This window comes from Lissotriton vulgaris, chromosome 11, assembly GCF_964263255.1.
Source record: "Lissotriton vulgaris chromosome 11, aLisVul1.2, whole genome shotgun sequence".
In the NCBI taxonomy this organism is placed as follows: domain Eukaryota; kingdom Metazoa; phylum Chordata; class Amphibia; order Caudata; family Salamandridae; genus Lissotriton; species Lissotriton vulgaris.
Genome location: NC_141699.1, coordinates 273,020,814 through 273,033,998, shown reverse-complemented (window position 1 = coordinate 273,033,998; position 13,185 = coordinate 273,020,814).

Genomic DNA, 13,185 nt, shown 5'->3' with positions numbered 1-13,185 from the left:
ATTACTCCCAGTCTCCTCCCGTTCAGCTGTATGCCAAGAGACTAATTGGAGATATTTCAACCTCGATAGATCGTTCCCTACCTTCGCCCTCAAATATTCCCATGGGTGAACCCCCTCCTCATCCATTAACTCATTCCACCTCAAAATTCCGGCTCTTTTTATGGGCATGGCCAGAACATCATTTAAACAGTCGGGGGTACCAGGCGAGTCCCAGATTGGAGATGAGGCTGAAAAGTATCCAATCCCACAAACTACCCTTACTCTGTACCATACCTCCAAAGCCGTTTTTAATATCTTCAGGCGGACCCTTTTGAAGTATTTTGGAGAGACAAATTTATATAGGAAGTCATCATTCCGCCCTTCTACTCTCGCCATTTCTTGCAACAATTTACCCCACGATGAATCATCAGGTCTGGTGAGAAGCATGCGGAGACTCTTAAACTGAAAAGCCACACCATAGAGATTAATATCGGGGAGGGCTAGCCCGCCTTTTAACAACCTTCTTCTAAGTTTTTTCCATGTTAGTCGGATCCTTTTATCTTACCACACGAAACTCCCAATTTTACTCTGTATTTTTTTTACATCCTTCTTAGGGAATAGTAACAGTATAGTTGAAAATAAGTATGAAAGCTTGGGCAGAATAACCATTTTGACCAAATTCACTTTCCCATAGATTGTCAATGGGAGGCTTCTCCATCTACTGAACAGACGGTCTATTTCTTTAGTAGTTCTATCCAGATTTAACTTGGGAATCCGATCCAATTCCCTCACAATGTAGATCCCCAGGTACCTGAACTCCACACTCTCCTCTCCTAGCCAATGATCTATGTTCCAACACATGACCTCGGTTTTCGATCTATTCGCCATATACCCAGACAATGCACCGAATTCTGCTGTCAATTTCTCAATACGAGGGATAGCTGTTACTGGGTCACTTGTGTATAGAACTAGATCATCCGCATAGAGGGCCAACTTGGAGCTATACTGCCCAGTCTGAAAGGGTGTTATAACAGTGTCGAGCCTAATAGCCTGGGCCAAAGGTTCAATGTATAAATTGAACAGCAACGGGGAGATGAGACACCCCTGTCTGGTCCCCTGCTGAATGTGAAATGCTGATGTTAATGCTCCATTTAGAAGGATCCTGGCGGAGGCACCTCTATAGCAGCTTTTAAGCGTATTTATAAATAGTGGCCCAAACCCCATTACCTCTAGGACTTCCCAGAGATATTTCCAACAAACTTTGTCAAACGCCTTGGCTGCGTCCAGGGCTACCACAGCCAAGGGTTCAGATTTTCCCACTGCAAGGTCGATGTTTCCCAGCAGAAGGTGAATTTGATCTTCAATGTGTCTACCAGCCACAAAGCCCTTCTGATCTTCATGTATTAATTTAGATGTTAATTTGGCCAATCTCCCTGCCAAAATGCCCATAAAGATTTTATAATCTGTATTTAGCAGGGAGATTGGTCTATAAGAATCCGCTTTTTTGGGATCCTTCCCAGGCTTCAAAATCAAGACTATTATAGCTTCCTTCCATGAATTTGGGACCCTCCCTGTAAGTGAGTAGATTGAGTTGAAAATAATTTCTAATATTGAACATAGATCGTCTGATAGGTATTTATACATCTCATTAGGAAATGCATCCGTCCCGGCAGCTTTTTTGTTTTTTAACTTCTTAATCTGTACTAATATTTCTTCTACAGTTATGGGGGCATCCAAACTGTTTCTTCCCTCCTCAGACAATTTTGGCAGATTCTGATTACTCAGCCAAGTACGTATAGCTTCGATGGGCGGCTCTACCTCATCTTTATACAAATTTGAAAATAGAGAAAGAAGGCAACTTTGCATATCATCAATATTCCTTGATGTAACCCCATAATTATTGATTATTAACTCCTTAATATCATTCCTAGCACGGTCAGATCTTGATTTCCCATGCTAGTAAAGCTACTGCCTTTTTCCCATATTCAAAATTATCCATCCTACTTACATCCCACTGGGCATTGCACTTAGCATCTAAGCGCCCTCTATACAATTGCTTAACTGATTCTAAATCCCTTTCGATCTGAAGAAGTCTTTCCTGCTCACTACTGTGCACATTGATCCTATCTTGCTCTAGCTGACCTATTCTTTTCTCCATTTCCCTTAGTTCCCTCACTTCCATTTTGTTTTTAGCACAAACTAATGCATGGAGCTTCCCTCTAAGCCCTGCCTTATAAGAATCCCAAACATTATCAGGAGTGGTAGACCCCATGTTAAATTCTGAGGTAAAAGCTTGGATCGATTGTATAGTCTCTGGACTAGACAGATTAGCCCTCTTTAATGTCCACCTAGACTGCGTCTGTATTGCACCTTTCACAAACACTAACTGTATAGGAGCATGATCTGAAAAGAGGCTAGGCATCACTTCTACCTTCTTGATGTAATTAATTGAATGCCTATCTGTAAACATATAATCTATCCTAGGGGCATGTTTAGACCTCTTACTATAAAATGAATGTCCCTGTAATGAACCATGCTTAGCTCTTCATACGTCCTCCAAATCTAGATCGTGGATCATATTGCGTAATGCACGCCGTATCTTTGGTGCCCCTACGTATTTACTGAAATTAGACCTATCTTTGATGGGGTCTAGTAGTACATTAAAGTCCCCTCCCAAGATATAAGGTGGTGCCTCTAACATCAATATGGATAGTAGTTTCAAGAGATAAGATGGATCATCCACATTAGGACCGTAGAAAGAAGCATATACAACCTTGATGTTATTTAACGACATTTTGACAACGATCCATCTTCCAGAGGAGTCTGTATGTACCCCCCTAATTGTTATTGAGGTGCCCTGTTTCACTAATATAGCTACTCCTCTATTATGTGTTGTCTGCTGCGAAACCTCAAAGTCTTTTATCCATTTGACCTTAGAGAATATAGATCGACTTTCAACTGCACTCAAATGGGTCTCCTGAAGTAGAAAGATCTGAGCACTTGATATTTCTAATTGTTTTAGAATAAGTCTCTGTCTACGAGGACACCGCATTCCATTCACATTCCAACTGATAAAAATGGTTTGTTTATTCCCTATACTCTGTTCTCCCATCGCTCTTTCTATTCCAAAACAGGCTTAAATCCTTAACTCTAGTAAGAGGAGTTTTTTTTTAAATTTTATCCCTATGCCCCCATCAGTGCCCCCCCTTTCTCCCCTCTCCACACGAACTCCCCCTGTGCCCTACCCCCCATGAGGAACCCTCCCTTCCAATAGGCGAGCCTATTTGGCTGGGCTCCCTCTCCTGGATACAGTTTTCTTTTCAATTAATTTTATAGTGTTCTGTCATTCATCGGTCTTTATGTTACGATACTACCACATGTCACCAATCAAGCATATTAAGTCCTATATATCAATATATAATAGGGAAGACCTAACTACAAGTAGAGAGAAACTAATACCAAGATCAGAGAAAAAGAAAAACTTCTGTCCTCAACCTGTACACCTCTCACCACCTACTCCTTGCCTTTTGTACCCTGTTCTTTCCTGATTCTTGAAATTAAATCATCAGCTTCTTCCCCTGTTTTTGCCAAATGCATGTGATTATTCTACATTACCCGTAAATGAGCCGGGAACTTTAGTTGTGCCTTGACCCCCAAACCATTCAATTCATCCAGTCTTTTCCCCAGCTCCCACTGTCTAGTGGCAGTCACATGAGAGATATCAGACCTTATTTGAAAATGAAACGGGTTAGAGCTGTTAAATGCAATTGTTTTTTCTTTCAATGCTAATAGGAGAATCTGCTCCTTTACAGTGTAGGTTAAGAAATTTACCAACATTTTTCTTGGCTTTTGTTTAGCAAGATTTCTTCGAAAGGGGTCTCGATGCACCCTCTGTATTTCCTGAGTTAAATCGACTGTCTCGTCCCCCTTCAAAACAGTCCCCTTGAGCATTGATATCACAAAGCTCTTCAGATCGGCTCCTTCCATTGCCTCTGGTACATTGAGTATTTTTAAATTGTTCCGTCTAGAATGATTCTCTAACCTCTCAATGTCCTCTTTTAATTCTCGGTTTTGTGCACTCAACTTTGCAACTACTTCATCCGTGGAGCGAACCGAATCCCTTATAAGTGGTAGTTGTTTCTCCAGTGTTTCAGTCCTTAATGTTACATCATCTAGTCTTTTTGCTAGGGCCTCACAGGAGGCCTGAATGGCTGCCTGATTCGCTTTAGAAGTCGAAAACCGGTTAGCCAACTCAGACTGATTGTTCTCAGACACCATAAACCTATTTGATATTTCCTCCTTCATAGTCAGAAGGCTATCTGCCAGTGTTGAAGATGTCACATCCGCTTTAGTGACAACTGACTCACTAGTGCAAATCCGCACTGAACTCCCCTGCAGCTCAGGCCTTTCATGCTTCTTGGGAGACTGGTGGCTGAGATGAGATCTATCTCCCTCTTCTGTGTTACCATCTATCAGCACAGAGTATTTGTTAGAGAGAGTCACATCTGGATGTATAGACAGATTGTCTGAATTGACTGTCTCAGTCTCGCCCACATCCACTTCATCCGCCCTTTCAATTGCAACTGCTCTATTCGTCTCATTATTTACCGGGACTTCCACAGAGACTTTTGCAGGTTTCCTCTTATTCTCACTGCCCCCCTTAGCACGGGGAATGTTTCTTTTGCTCTGCCCCTATTCCTTGCTTTATGGCATTCATTTGGGTGGTTGAGGCCAATGGTGGTGAGGGTGTCTGTATTTTCGAGGACTTTAGTGGTTTGGATGTTGTCTGAGAGGTACTAGAAGCCATCACTTTGTAGTAAGTTTTCAGTGAAGGGGTTACCTTGGTATATAAGGGGACATCTTTCTTAGTTCTAGTCTTCCTTTTTGGCGTTCTTGTTCTTGCCACAGCTTCTTCTGGACAGTTATCCGGGCTATCAATCTTTCCCCTACCTTGCCTAGCTTGCCTAGCTAGCCTATTGCTCGACCTTACAGTAGAAATTGGTGGGGACACTCTCGTATGGTAACCTGAGTTTTCTTGCAGGGCATCACGTATTAACCTTGCCCTCAGTGCATACCTGTTGATTTGTACACCACAGTTTTGTACCTGGGTAGCGCCTCGCCTCCCCACAGAATCCACTATCTCTCCCACAGGTTCCACTACCTCGGGATTTATCTGGTCATACACCCCCCACTCATTGGCTCCCTCTGTGCATATATTTGCATCATCCATCCATTCCCTTTTCTGTAATAATGCAGTTGCAACAAATGTATTCGATATTTTCAATTTAGACAACTCCACTAACTTAAGTAGACCAGCTTGATCAACCCGATCAGCCCTCTCCGCAAGGTGTCTTAAGATATAGTTCCTGTGATGCCTCTCCACAGCAGCAGTTATTTGTTTTACAGCTGTAATTTCTATCTGCACACAAAACTCTGTACTCACTCTGAAAGCGCTGATTGGTAAACTTGCATCAACAGCGCTGAACGTACCCCCCCTTGTTGCTGCCACTTTTGCCACTTTTGCCCCGGTAAACTGTCTCTCCTCTCTTGCTCAATGCTACGTACACTCCAAACGCCCCCAGGGAACTGCGGGCGGAATCACGTCTCCTTTTCGCTAGAGTTGCTTCCTCCCACCGCGTTTGACAGGCCCTCCCGCTGACGCCTCCACGAACGCCGACGCCTCCTCCAAACCTCGGAGCCTCTCCCGTGTCTCTCGCCGGGTCCCGCCGCTCCACTCCTACATCCATCCACTCCAGCCCACTCGATCCTCCAACCACTTCCACTCACCGGGGACCTCCAGGGGGGGGGGGGGTAAGCCACTTTAATTACACCAAATCCTATGCCGAATTCAGAACCTTAATCACGCCTGCCTGCATCCAGGGAGCCGAGCCGAGCCGCGACCGCTTAGCTGACGGCCGCCATGTTCCTCTGTGTTGCTGGGTTTTTTGGTATGTTTGCCTTACTAGTAAAGGCCTTAGTAAAGTGCACTATGTGTGCCAGGGCTGGTAATGCAAATGCTACTAGTGGGCCTGCAGCACTAATTGTGCCACCCACACAAGTAGCCTTAAAAGAGAGAACTCAGGCCTGCTACTACAGAGCCTGCGCACAGTTTGTTAAACTGCCATGTTGTTCCGACAAGTGCACCCACTAGCCAGACCTTACCCTTCCCTCTCTATGCACATCAGGCACTCCTATGGTAGGTCCAGGGCACCCTCTGGGCATGGTGCAATGCATGTGAAAGGTAGGACATGTACTAAGGTGTGTACCATGTCCTGACAGTGAAATAACCTCCATTTCGTTTTTCACTGTTGAAAGGCCATCTTGCCAATACGATAGGCTGGAAAACATATTACACAGCCTCCTCATTCTATCTTCCCAAAGGCTTAAGATGGAGAGGTGAAGTTTAGTGTGCCTGAACTCCCAATGTTATAACACATCTTGGTTTTTGCATTGTGTGTTTAGAAGCCACTCTTTTAGAAGTGGCTGGGTTTTTGTGCTCTAACATGTCCGTGCCTTTGCCTCGTTGTGGATGTACTGTCTGGATTTGAAAGCGATAGGATCTGGGGAATTTCTTGACCCAGAGGAGGAGGAGATGAGACAGCAACAGGTTGACCTGCATCTGGAGTGTAGTGGGAGGACAGGCCCCAAGAGGTGAAGAGGCCTGGTTCCTGCCATAAAACAATTGGCCCATCCCCTGCTGTGTGATTGAGAATCCAGACCCCCACTAATCAAAGAAAGAAGGTGCCAGTGGCAGGGAGGCACACAGACCTTGTTTGTACAGGGGTCAATGCCCCCCTGAACACAAAGACTTCAAAGACATTTAGGTGTATAACTATGAGAGCTGAAGCCCCTGATCTTTGGAGAAATGGATTGATCAAGTTTGAACAAGACTGAAGCTACTTCATGGTCAAGAGGAACCTTTGCCAAGGAAGAATCAACTGAAGAGACTGAAAGAAAGGACTGACCGTTGCTGTGTGTTCTGGGGCTGGCCTGCAGTTTGCTGTTTTAACCAAGGAGAGGCTAAAGGGACTTTGCTGTGTGCTGTGTCCCCCTGCTTGAAAGGGCTTTACTGTGCTGTGTCCTGAAGTAACTTAGCCCCAAGGGCCCGAGGTGAGCTGGCTCCCTGTTGCGGAAACTCAGGAACACAAACGTTTCCAGGAGAGTCTCAGCGATGCTGTGTGTGTGTGCGTTTTGCAGCCTGAATCCCTCATAAGAAGTGCCCTGTGATCGTGGGCACCCGGAGTCCAAGTGAGTCTCAGTGACGCTGTATGGGTGTGCTTTGTGCAGTCTGAGACCTTCATGAGGGTTGCCTCGTTATTGTGCACCCGGAGTTCAAGTGGGTCTCAGCGAAGCTGGGTGCGTGTGCTTCGTGCAGCCTGGGACTAAGCATGGGCGAATTTTGCGAATCTCGCGTTCGCGAAATTTGCGGATTTGCGAACTCGCAATCCGCAAAATCCGCGAATTCTCGCGAATTTGCGGATTTTTTTTTTTGTGTTCGCGCGGGTTTCTGCCAGTTCGCGAGGGTTTTGTACAATTTCGCAAACGCGAACTTACCTGTCGGGTCGCAGGTTTTGCGAACTTGTTGTTTCTACGTGTCCAGCCTGTTTGGGACACTCTTCTTCATCACTGCCACTCTCTGTCACCACTGCCACTCTCTGACTACTCATGCCACCCTCTGGCCCACCCATGCCACCCTCCGTTTCATCTCAGCACCCTCTGGTTGTCCAGTGTACATTATTGTGGCAAAGCAAAGCACACCTTCCCTGCCTCAAGTGACCTGAATTAATTTGGGGCTGATTAATGTGTCACAGAATATTTTTTTAGCTGGCACCTGCTTCCTTAGTGCTTCCTGATTAGTGATCTTTTGCACTTGCTAAGTGCTTACATTGTTGCAAAATTAGTTACAACACCTGCCCTGCCCCAACTGACAATAATGAATTAGGGGCTGATTAATGTGTCACTGGATTTGAACTTCCAGCCTGGCTCCTGCTTGTCTGCCTTAGCTGTAATTCAGGACCTTTGTGTAACTATTCTGAGGGTCAGAGCAGGGTCACATAATAGTTGCAAGTAGGCAACTGAACTCTGGAGGGGCCCCTCAGGAAATGGCTACTAATGATGAGCTTGAACTTTTGAACCTGGTAAGTAGTGTCAGTTTTGCTAAGATCGTATTTCTGCAATTTAGCGCTTATTCGCGGGGCGCGAAGTTGAACTGGGAAGCCGCGAACTCACGCGAACAGTGCGAGCAAGCCATAAAATCCGCTGCTCGCGGATTTGCGGATTTTGCAGGAAATTCGCGAATCTCGCGGATTGCGAATTTACCGAAAATCCGCAAAATCCGCGAGCGTAACGGATTTTCCGCCCATGCTTACCTGGGACCTTCGTGAGGAGTGCCCGGTGATAGTGCACTGAAGCTTAAGTGAGTCTCAGCGACGATGTGTGCGTGTGCCCTGTGGCAGCCTGAGATCTTCGTAGCAGTAGCAGCCCGGACCTGAAGCCCCGGAGGAGCTGAGCCTCTGACACAAGCCTGCCGTTGCCAGAGCAGGCCGCGAGCCAACCTCGTCGAGAGAGGGCCCGAGTCCCACTGCCCGGAATTCACAAAGATTGCATCAGAGGCCCAAGTCACTGGAAGAGGAGAGGAGAGTGAGGTCACACCTCCCAGGTAATGTGTGTTGACGCCTGGGGCGGGTGCGGGCTCAGAGGGAGACGCTCTTGACCTCTCTCATTCCGGCAACGTGAGTCTCTGCTTCGGCTCGTATCGCAGCCCGGACTTGCCAAGGGAGTGGCGGTACCGGAGCCGGAGTGCAGAGCTGCATTTTTGTTACACCATACCTGTGTTGGTGACATCTTTTGACAGAGGTTGAGTCAGCAGGAGTAGCGGAGAGACCGCCTACGGTACTGTGATCGGTGCTGGAGTGTATTACTCATTGCATTATTCCTGCATAACGAAGTACCTGATTGTCGTATTACACAATTAATCATTTCTGCATAATGAACTACCTGATTAGTGTATTACGCTTTGCATTATTCCTGTATAACAAACTACCTGATTAGTGTATTACGCATGGCATTATTTCTGCATAACGAACTATCTGATTGTTGTAGGACGCATTGCATTGTTTCTACATAACAAACTACCTGATTAGGGTATTACGCATTGCATTATTCTTACATTGTAAAGTGCCTGATTGTTGCGTTACGCATTGCATTATTTTTACATTACAAAGGGCCGGATTCTAGAATTACAAACTGCATAACTCATTATTAGGACTACAGTGGCACGTTTAGAAGTGCTCATTAACCCTTTCCCGTCCGACGTCACAGTGGGCGTGTGCGGGGGATGGCCAGGGGCCTTCTGAACCCCACCCGCTCATTATTTCGCTCGCACCATGGCGGAATTAGCACCGTGGTCAACTGGTTAATATTGCCAGAACTTACAAGGGCTGGCTGGCCTAACAACCAGCCAGGAAGAATAGTTCAAATACGCATATGTTGGATTTATATCGTGTGGTCTTATCGTATATCTTTTAAAATAAGTGTATACTCATTTTTATGAAACTTGTGTGGAGTCCACTTGTGGTGTCATTATTGGGTTGCTGTGAGCATGGTTGCAAATACTTTACACATTTGCCTTGAAGATAAGCTTGGCTGCTCGTACCAAGTGGGTGAGCGGATGCTATCTGAGAAGGTGTCCTTCCTTTCCCTGACATGGAAACGAGGGTCCCTATTTGGCCTAAGGTACCTACGTCAGCCAATCCGGGTTCCCGGGTCTAAAAATAACGTTCTTGTAAGGGTGCCAATCTGTGTTTTTGATATTAACCAAGGAACAAAATGGCAGGTCTGACATCATAACACTTGCACCACTGAGTGGAAGAGCCTATATCACGCAAGTGGCTCAGAGGAAGGGCCTTCTTGACTGAGATGAATGCCACAAAGAGGTTTCAAAACAGAGTCCTAGCATGTCTGTAGATCATTAGGCTAGTTCGGACCTATACTCTTCCTCAAGCTCTTGCCCTACTTGCCCTAAGCAGTTCTGGACAACTCGCAGGCTCGCAATGGCAGAGTGGTCACACCTGAATCTACTTTCATGGTAGAGGTCCAACTCTCATGAAGGCATTACAGTTCCATCATGATGCTATTATCCATAGAGAAGGTTCTATTATGCATAGTTATGGTAGACCGCCCAGCTCTTGATCCTTAAGTGATCCTTTTACCACAAGGATTAATCAGGTAGTATCATGCATGTGCCTTCAGTAGATGCACTCCTGTACTTTGATTTCAACTAGAGCTCTGTTGCAACCCTAAAATGAAGTTTCACTTCTAAAACAACACTTTGCCTTCAGGTTTTCAATCCACAGACACTTGCAATAACAGCTATACTTAAATCTTGTATTACATTTTATGTTAAAATACAGCACAATTCGTTTGAAATACATCTACCAAGTAATGTCATCATAGGTAAACCCTAAACCACCCCCCACCGAGTCATATGAACTGTACGCTCTGACATTCTGCGTCAGAAGCCCTATGCAAGGATGGCCTTTTTCAAACATGACATTGCCTTTGTAAACTTTTCTGTCCACATGCCATTCTTTGGAATGGTACTGAATGGACCACTGTCGTGCCTCTATTATGTTGTGTGGATACGTTAAAATAGTAGCTACATCATATTCTCAGTAACCCCATTACACAGTAAAAATGGGCATCAGGTAAAGGACCTGAATCCCTCAGTAATTTCCTTAAATATATCCTGTTTGAGCGGACTGGTCCCTAAATATATACCAGGGGTTACAAATTGACAAAGAAACCTGAGATAGCACAGAACCTTTGTTAAATAGAACTTCTAAAAGCTTTTCTGTCCTAAATTGAAGGATTATCTACACTGAATTGGATTATTTCTCACTGTATATTATCACCAACTGAATAAAAACTCCCTACTGTATGAAATCACTCAGTTACCTGAAGGTATAGCCTATCTTGGATAAGTCAAACATATGTTTATCATTCACTCAAGGGTAACCTCTACTCTCCTTCATTTGCCAGTCCTTATTCAGTCCGCTCCAGGCATGGAGAAGCCCAAATGAATCCTAGAGCTCAAATTAAATATCGTTATCTCAGGACCTGCCTCTTACCAATTATTGGGTTGTGGACAGTAGCACTCACCTCGAGTGAGATTTAGCCACAAAGGCTCCTACCTGATCACCAGACATAGAACCCAAGAGCAACTCTGAAATACTCAGAGTCACCCTGGTCTGCTATACTATTGTCTACCATCTGGCAATATATCTGGAAGGAGCTCCTCTTAGCTCATCTCTTCCACTTTGGTTATAGCTGCCATAGTCCTCTCCCGTATCGATTATTGTAATGCACTCTTCTGGGCCTTGACAAACGCCAACTGCTAAAACTTCAATCACTGCAAAACGCAGCAGCTCTAGTGCTGCTCAATGTTCCTAAATACCAACACATCTCAAATAGCATTAGAGAGTTTCATTGGCTACCGATTAAGCAGCGCATTGAGTTTAAGGAGGAGGGTCCGTGGACCTACAGAAACGTTTTCAGTGGTATTTACCAAATTGAAAGCTTGGAACAGCCAACAAAGGATTAGTTCAGGTCCCCAGGATCCATAAGGCCAGATGGGGAGGCAGAAGTCTCTCATACCGAGCATTGAAGCTCTGGAATGAACTACTAGCCAGTATAAGGTTTCAGAATTCAAGACCTCGTTTCAGGAAAAGGCTCAAGACCTGGCTATTCCCAGAAGGGAATGAAGCAGTCTGTTTCCGACTGCTAACTTGCTTCACATAGCGCCACAGGTGGCAAACGTTTCAGACTATAGCCTCTTACTAAGCACATCAGCTGTTGGCCAATGGACCTGACCTTTGGCACTGACTTACAATACACTCTGTGCAAATATTTTAGCTGTGTGCATGTGAGTGTTGGCCATAGGGCCTGGTCTACAGTCACCCCCTGTACCCAAACCACCCCAGTAGAGGTACCCAAAACCGGAGGGCTATGCTTTTTTTAAATTGGAAAAGGGTTAAACTGTTTGCAAATTCTTTCATAGGATATGTGAACTGTCACAGGAATGTGATCCTATAATGGATATTTCATCAGGTTCGAGAACCTGGTTTCATTGTTGCTTAAGCCACAAATGGGCCAACGGGGGACCATGAGGTTTGCCTGGATTCTTGGCCCCTTGCCCATGAAGCTTGTGCCAGGTTTGGAGTTCACAATGAGAATTCCCGAATTTTAGGGGCTGTGAACCCACCCACAATATCTGCAAACTCTATGGTAAAATCTACATTTTTTAATTTTGTTTTATTTTCATGGGCCTGTACGCACCTGCCCCCAAATGTGTCTTTTTTCCAGGAGGCAGGGATCGAGTTCCCATGTCCTGCAAGGGCAGTCACTGCATTTTTCCTGACCAGCTTATTGGAGGGCTTCAGTTTCACGAACCAGAATTTGGGTTTGAGGAACCGAAAGGGTGGAGGGGAGAGAAAGATCCCTCATCCAATGCGGTCTGAGTATTTTTTGAATTCTGAAAGTGTGGAGGTCTGCAAAACCGGGTGCACAATACTAAGCAAATTAACGGTCCAGATATCTCTAAAATGTAACCTTCTCTTAGCCAGTCCGGAATACTTTAACACATAAAATTACTGAATGTGTTTGCACCATATTAAGAAAAGAGACTGACTTAGCCTTAACTACCCATATGTTACTGTGGCATTTGCAATATATGAATATATTAATGATTTTTGTGATTACAAGAACGTTGCAGACAACTAAGTCTGTCAGACCTTTGAAGGAGATTCTAGCAAGGCTTATTAAAAAGCAAATGTTCTACCACTACTGTTAGTTAAATGGGATAATCAACAACAAAATTCTTGCCTACTGAATTAATCTGTAAGATTCTATACATAACAAAACAAGTCTTCAGGATTTGGCACTGTGTAATAAAAATCCACCTATAAAGGCCTATTGGTTTCAACATATGCATTTCATAATAAATAAATCAGGTCGACTGCTTTTGTCACAACTTTTACTATTAAACAGATTATGTATTGGATACCGGACGTACATTTTTCTAATGAACCAATTGGGCTTATAGCGTTTGTCATTGGTTTGTCCTCCTTTCCACCACAGGATTTTGTTAAACCCCTTGGGCGCGGCCGTGATTCTGCGCCTGTGCGGCCGTTTTAATGAGTGGGCGGG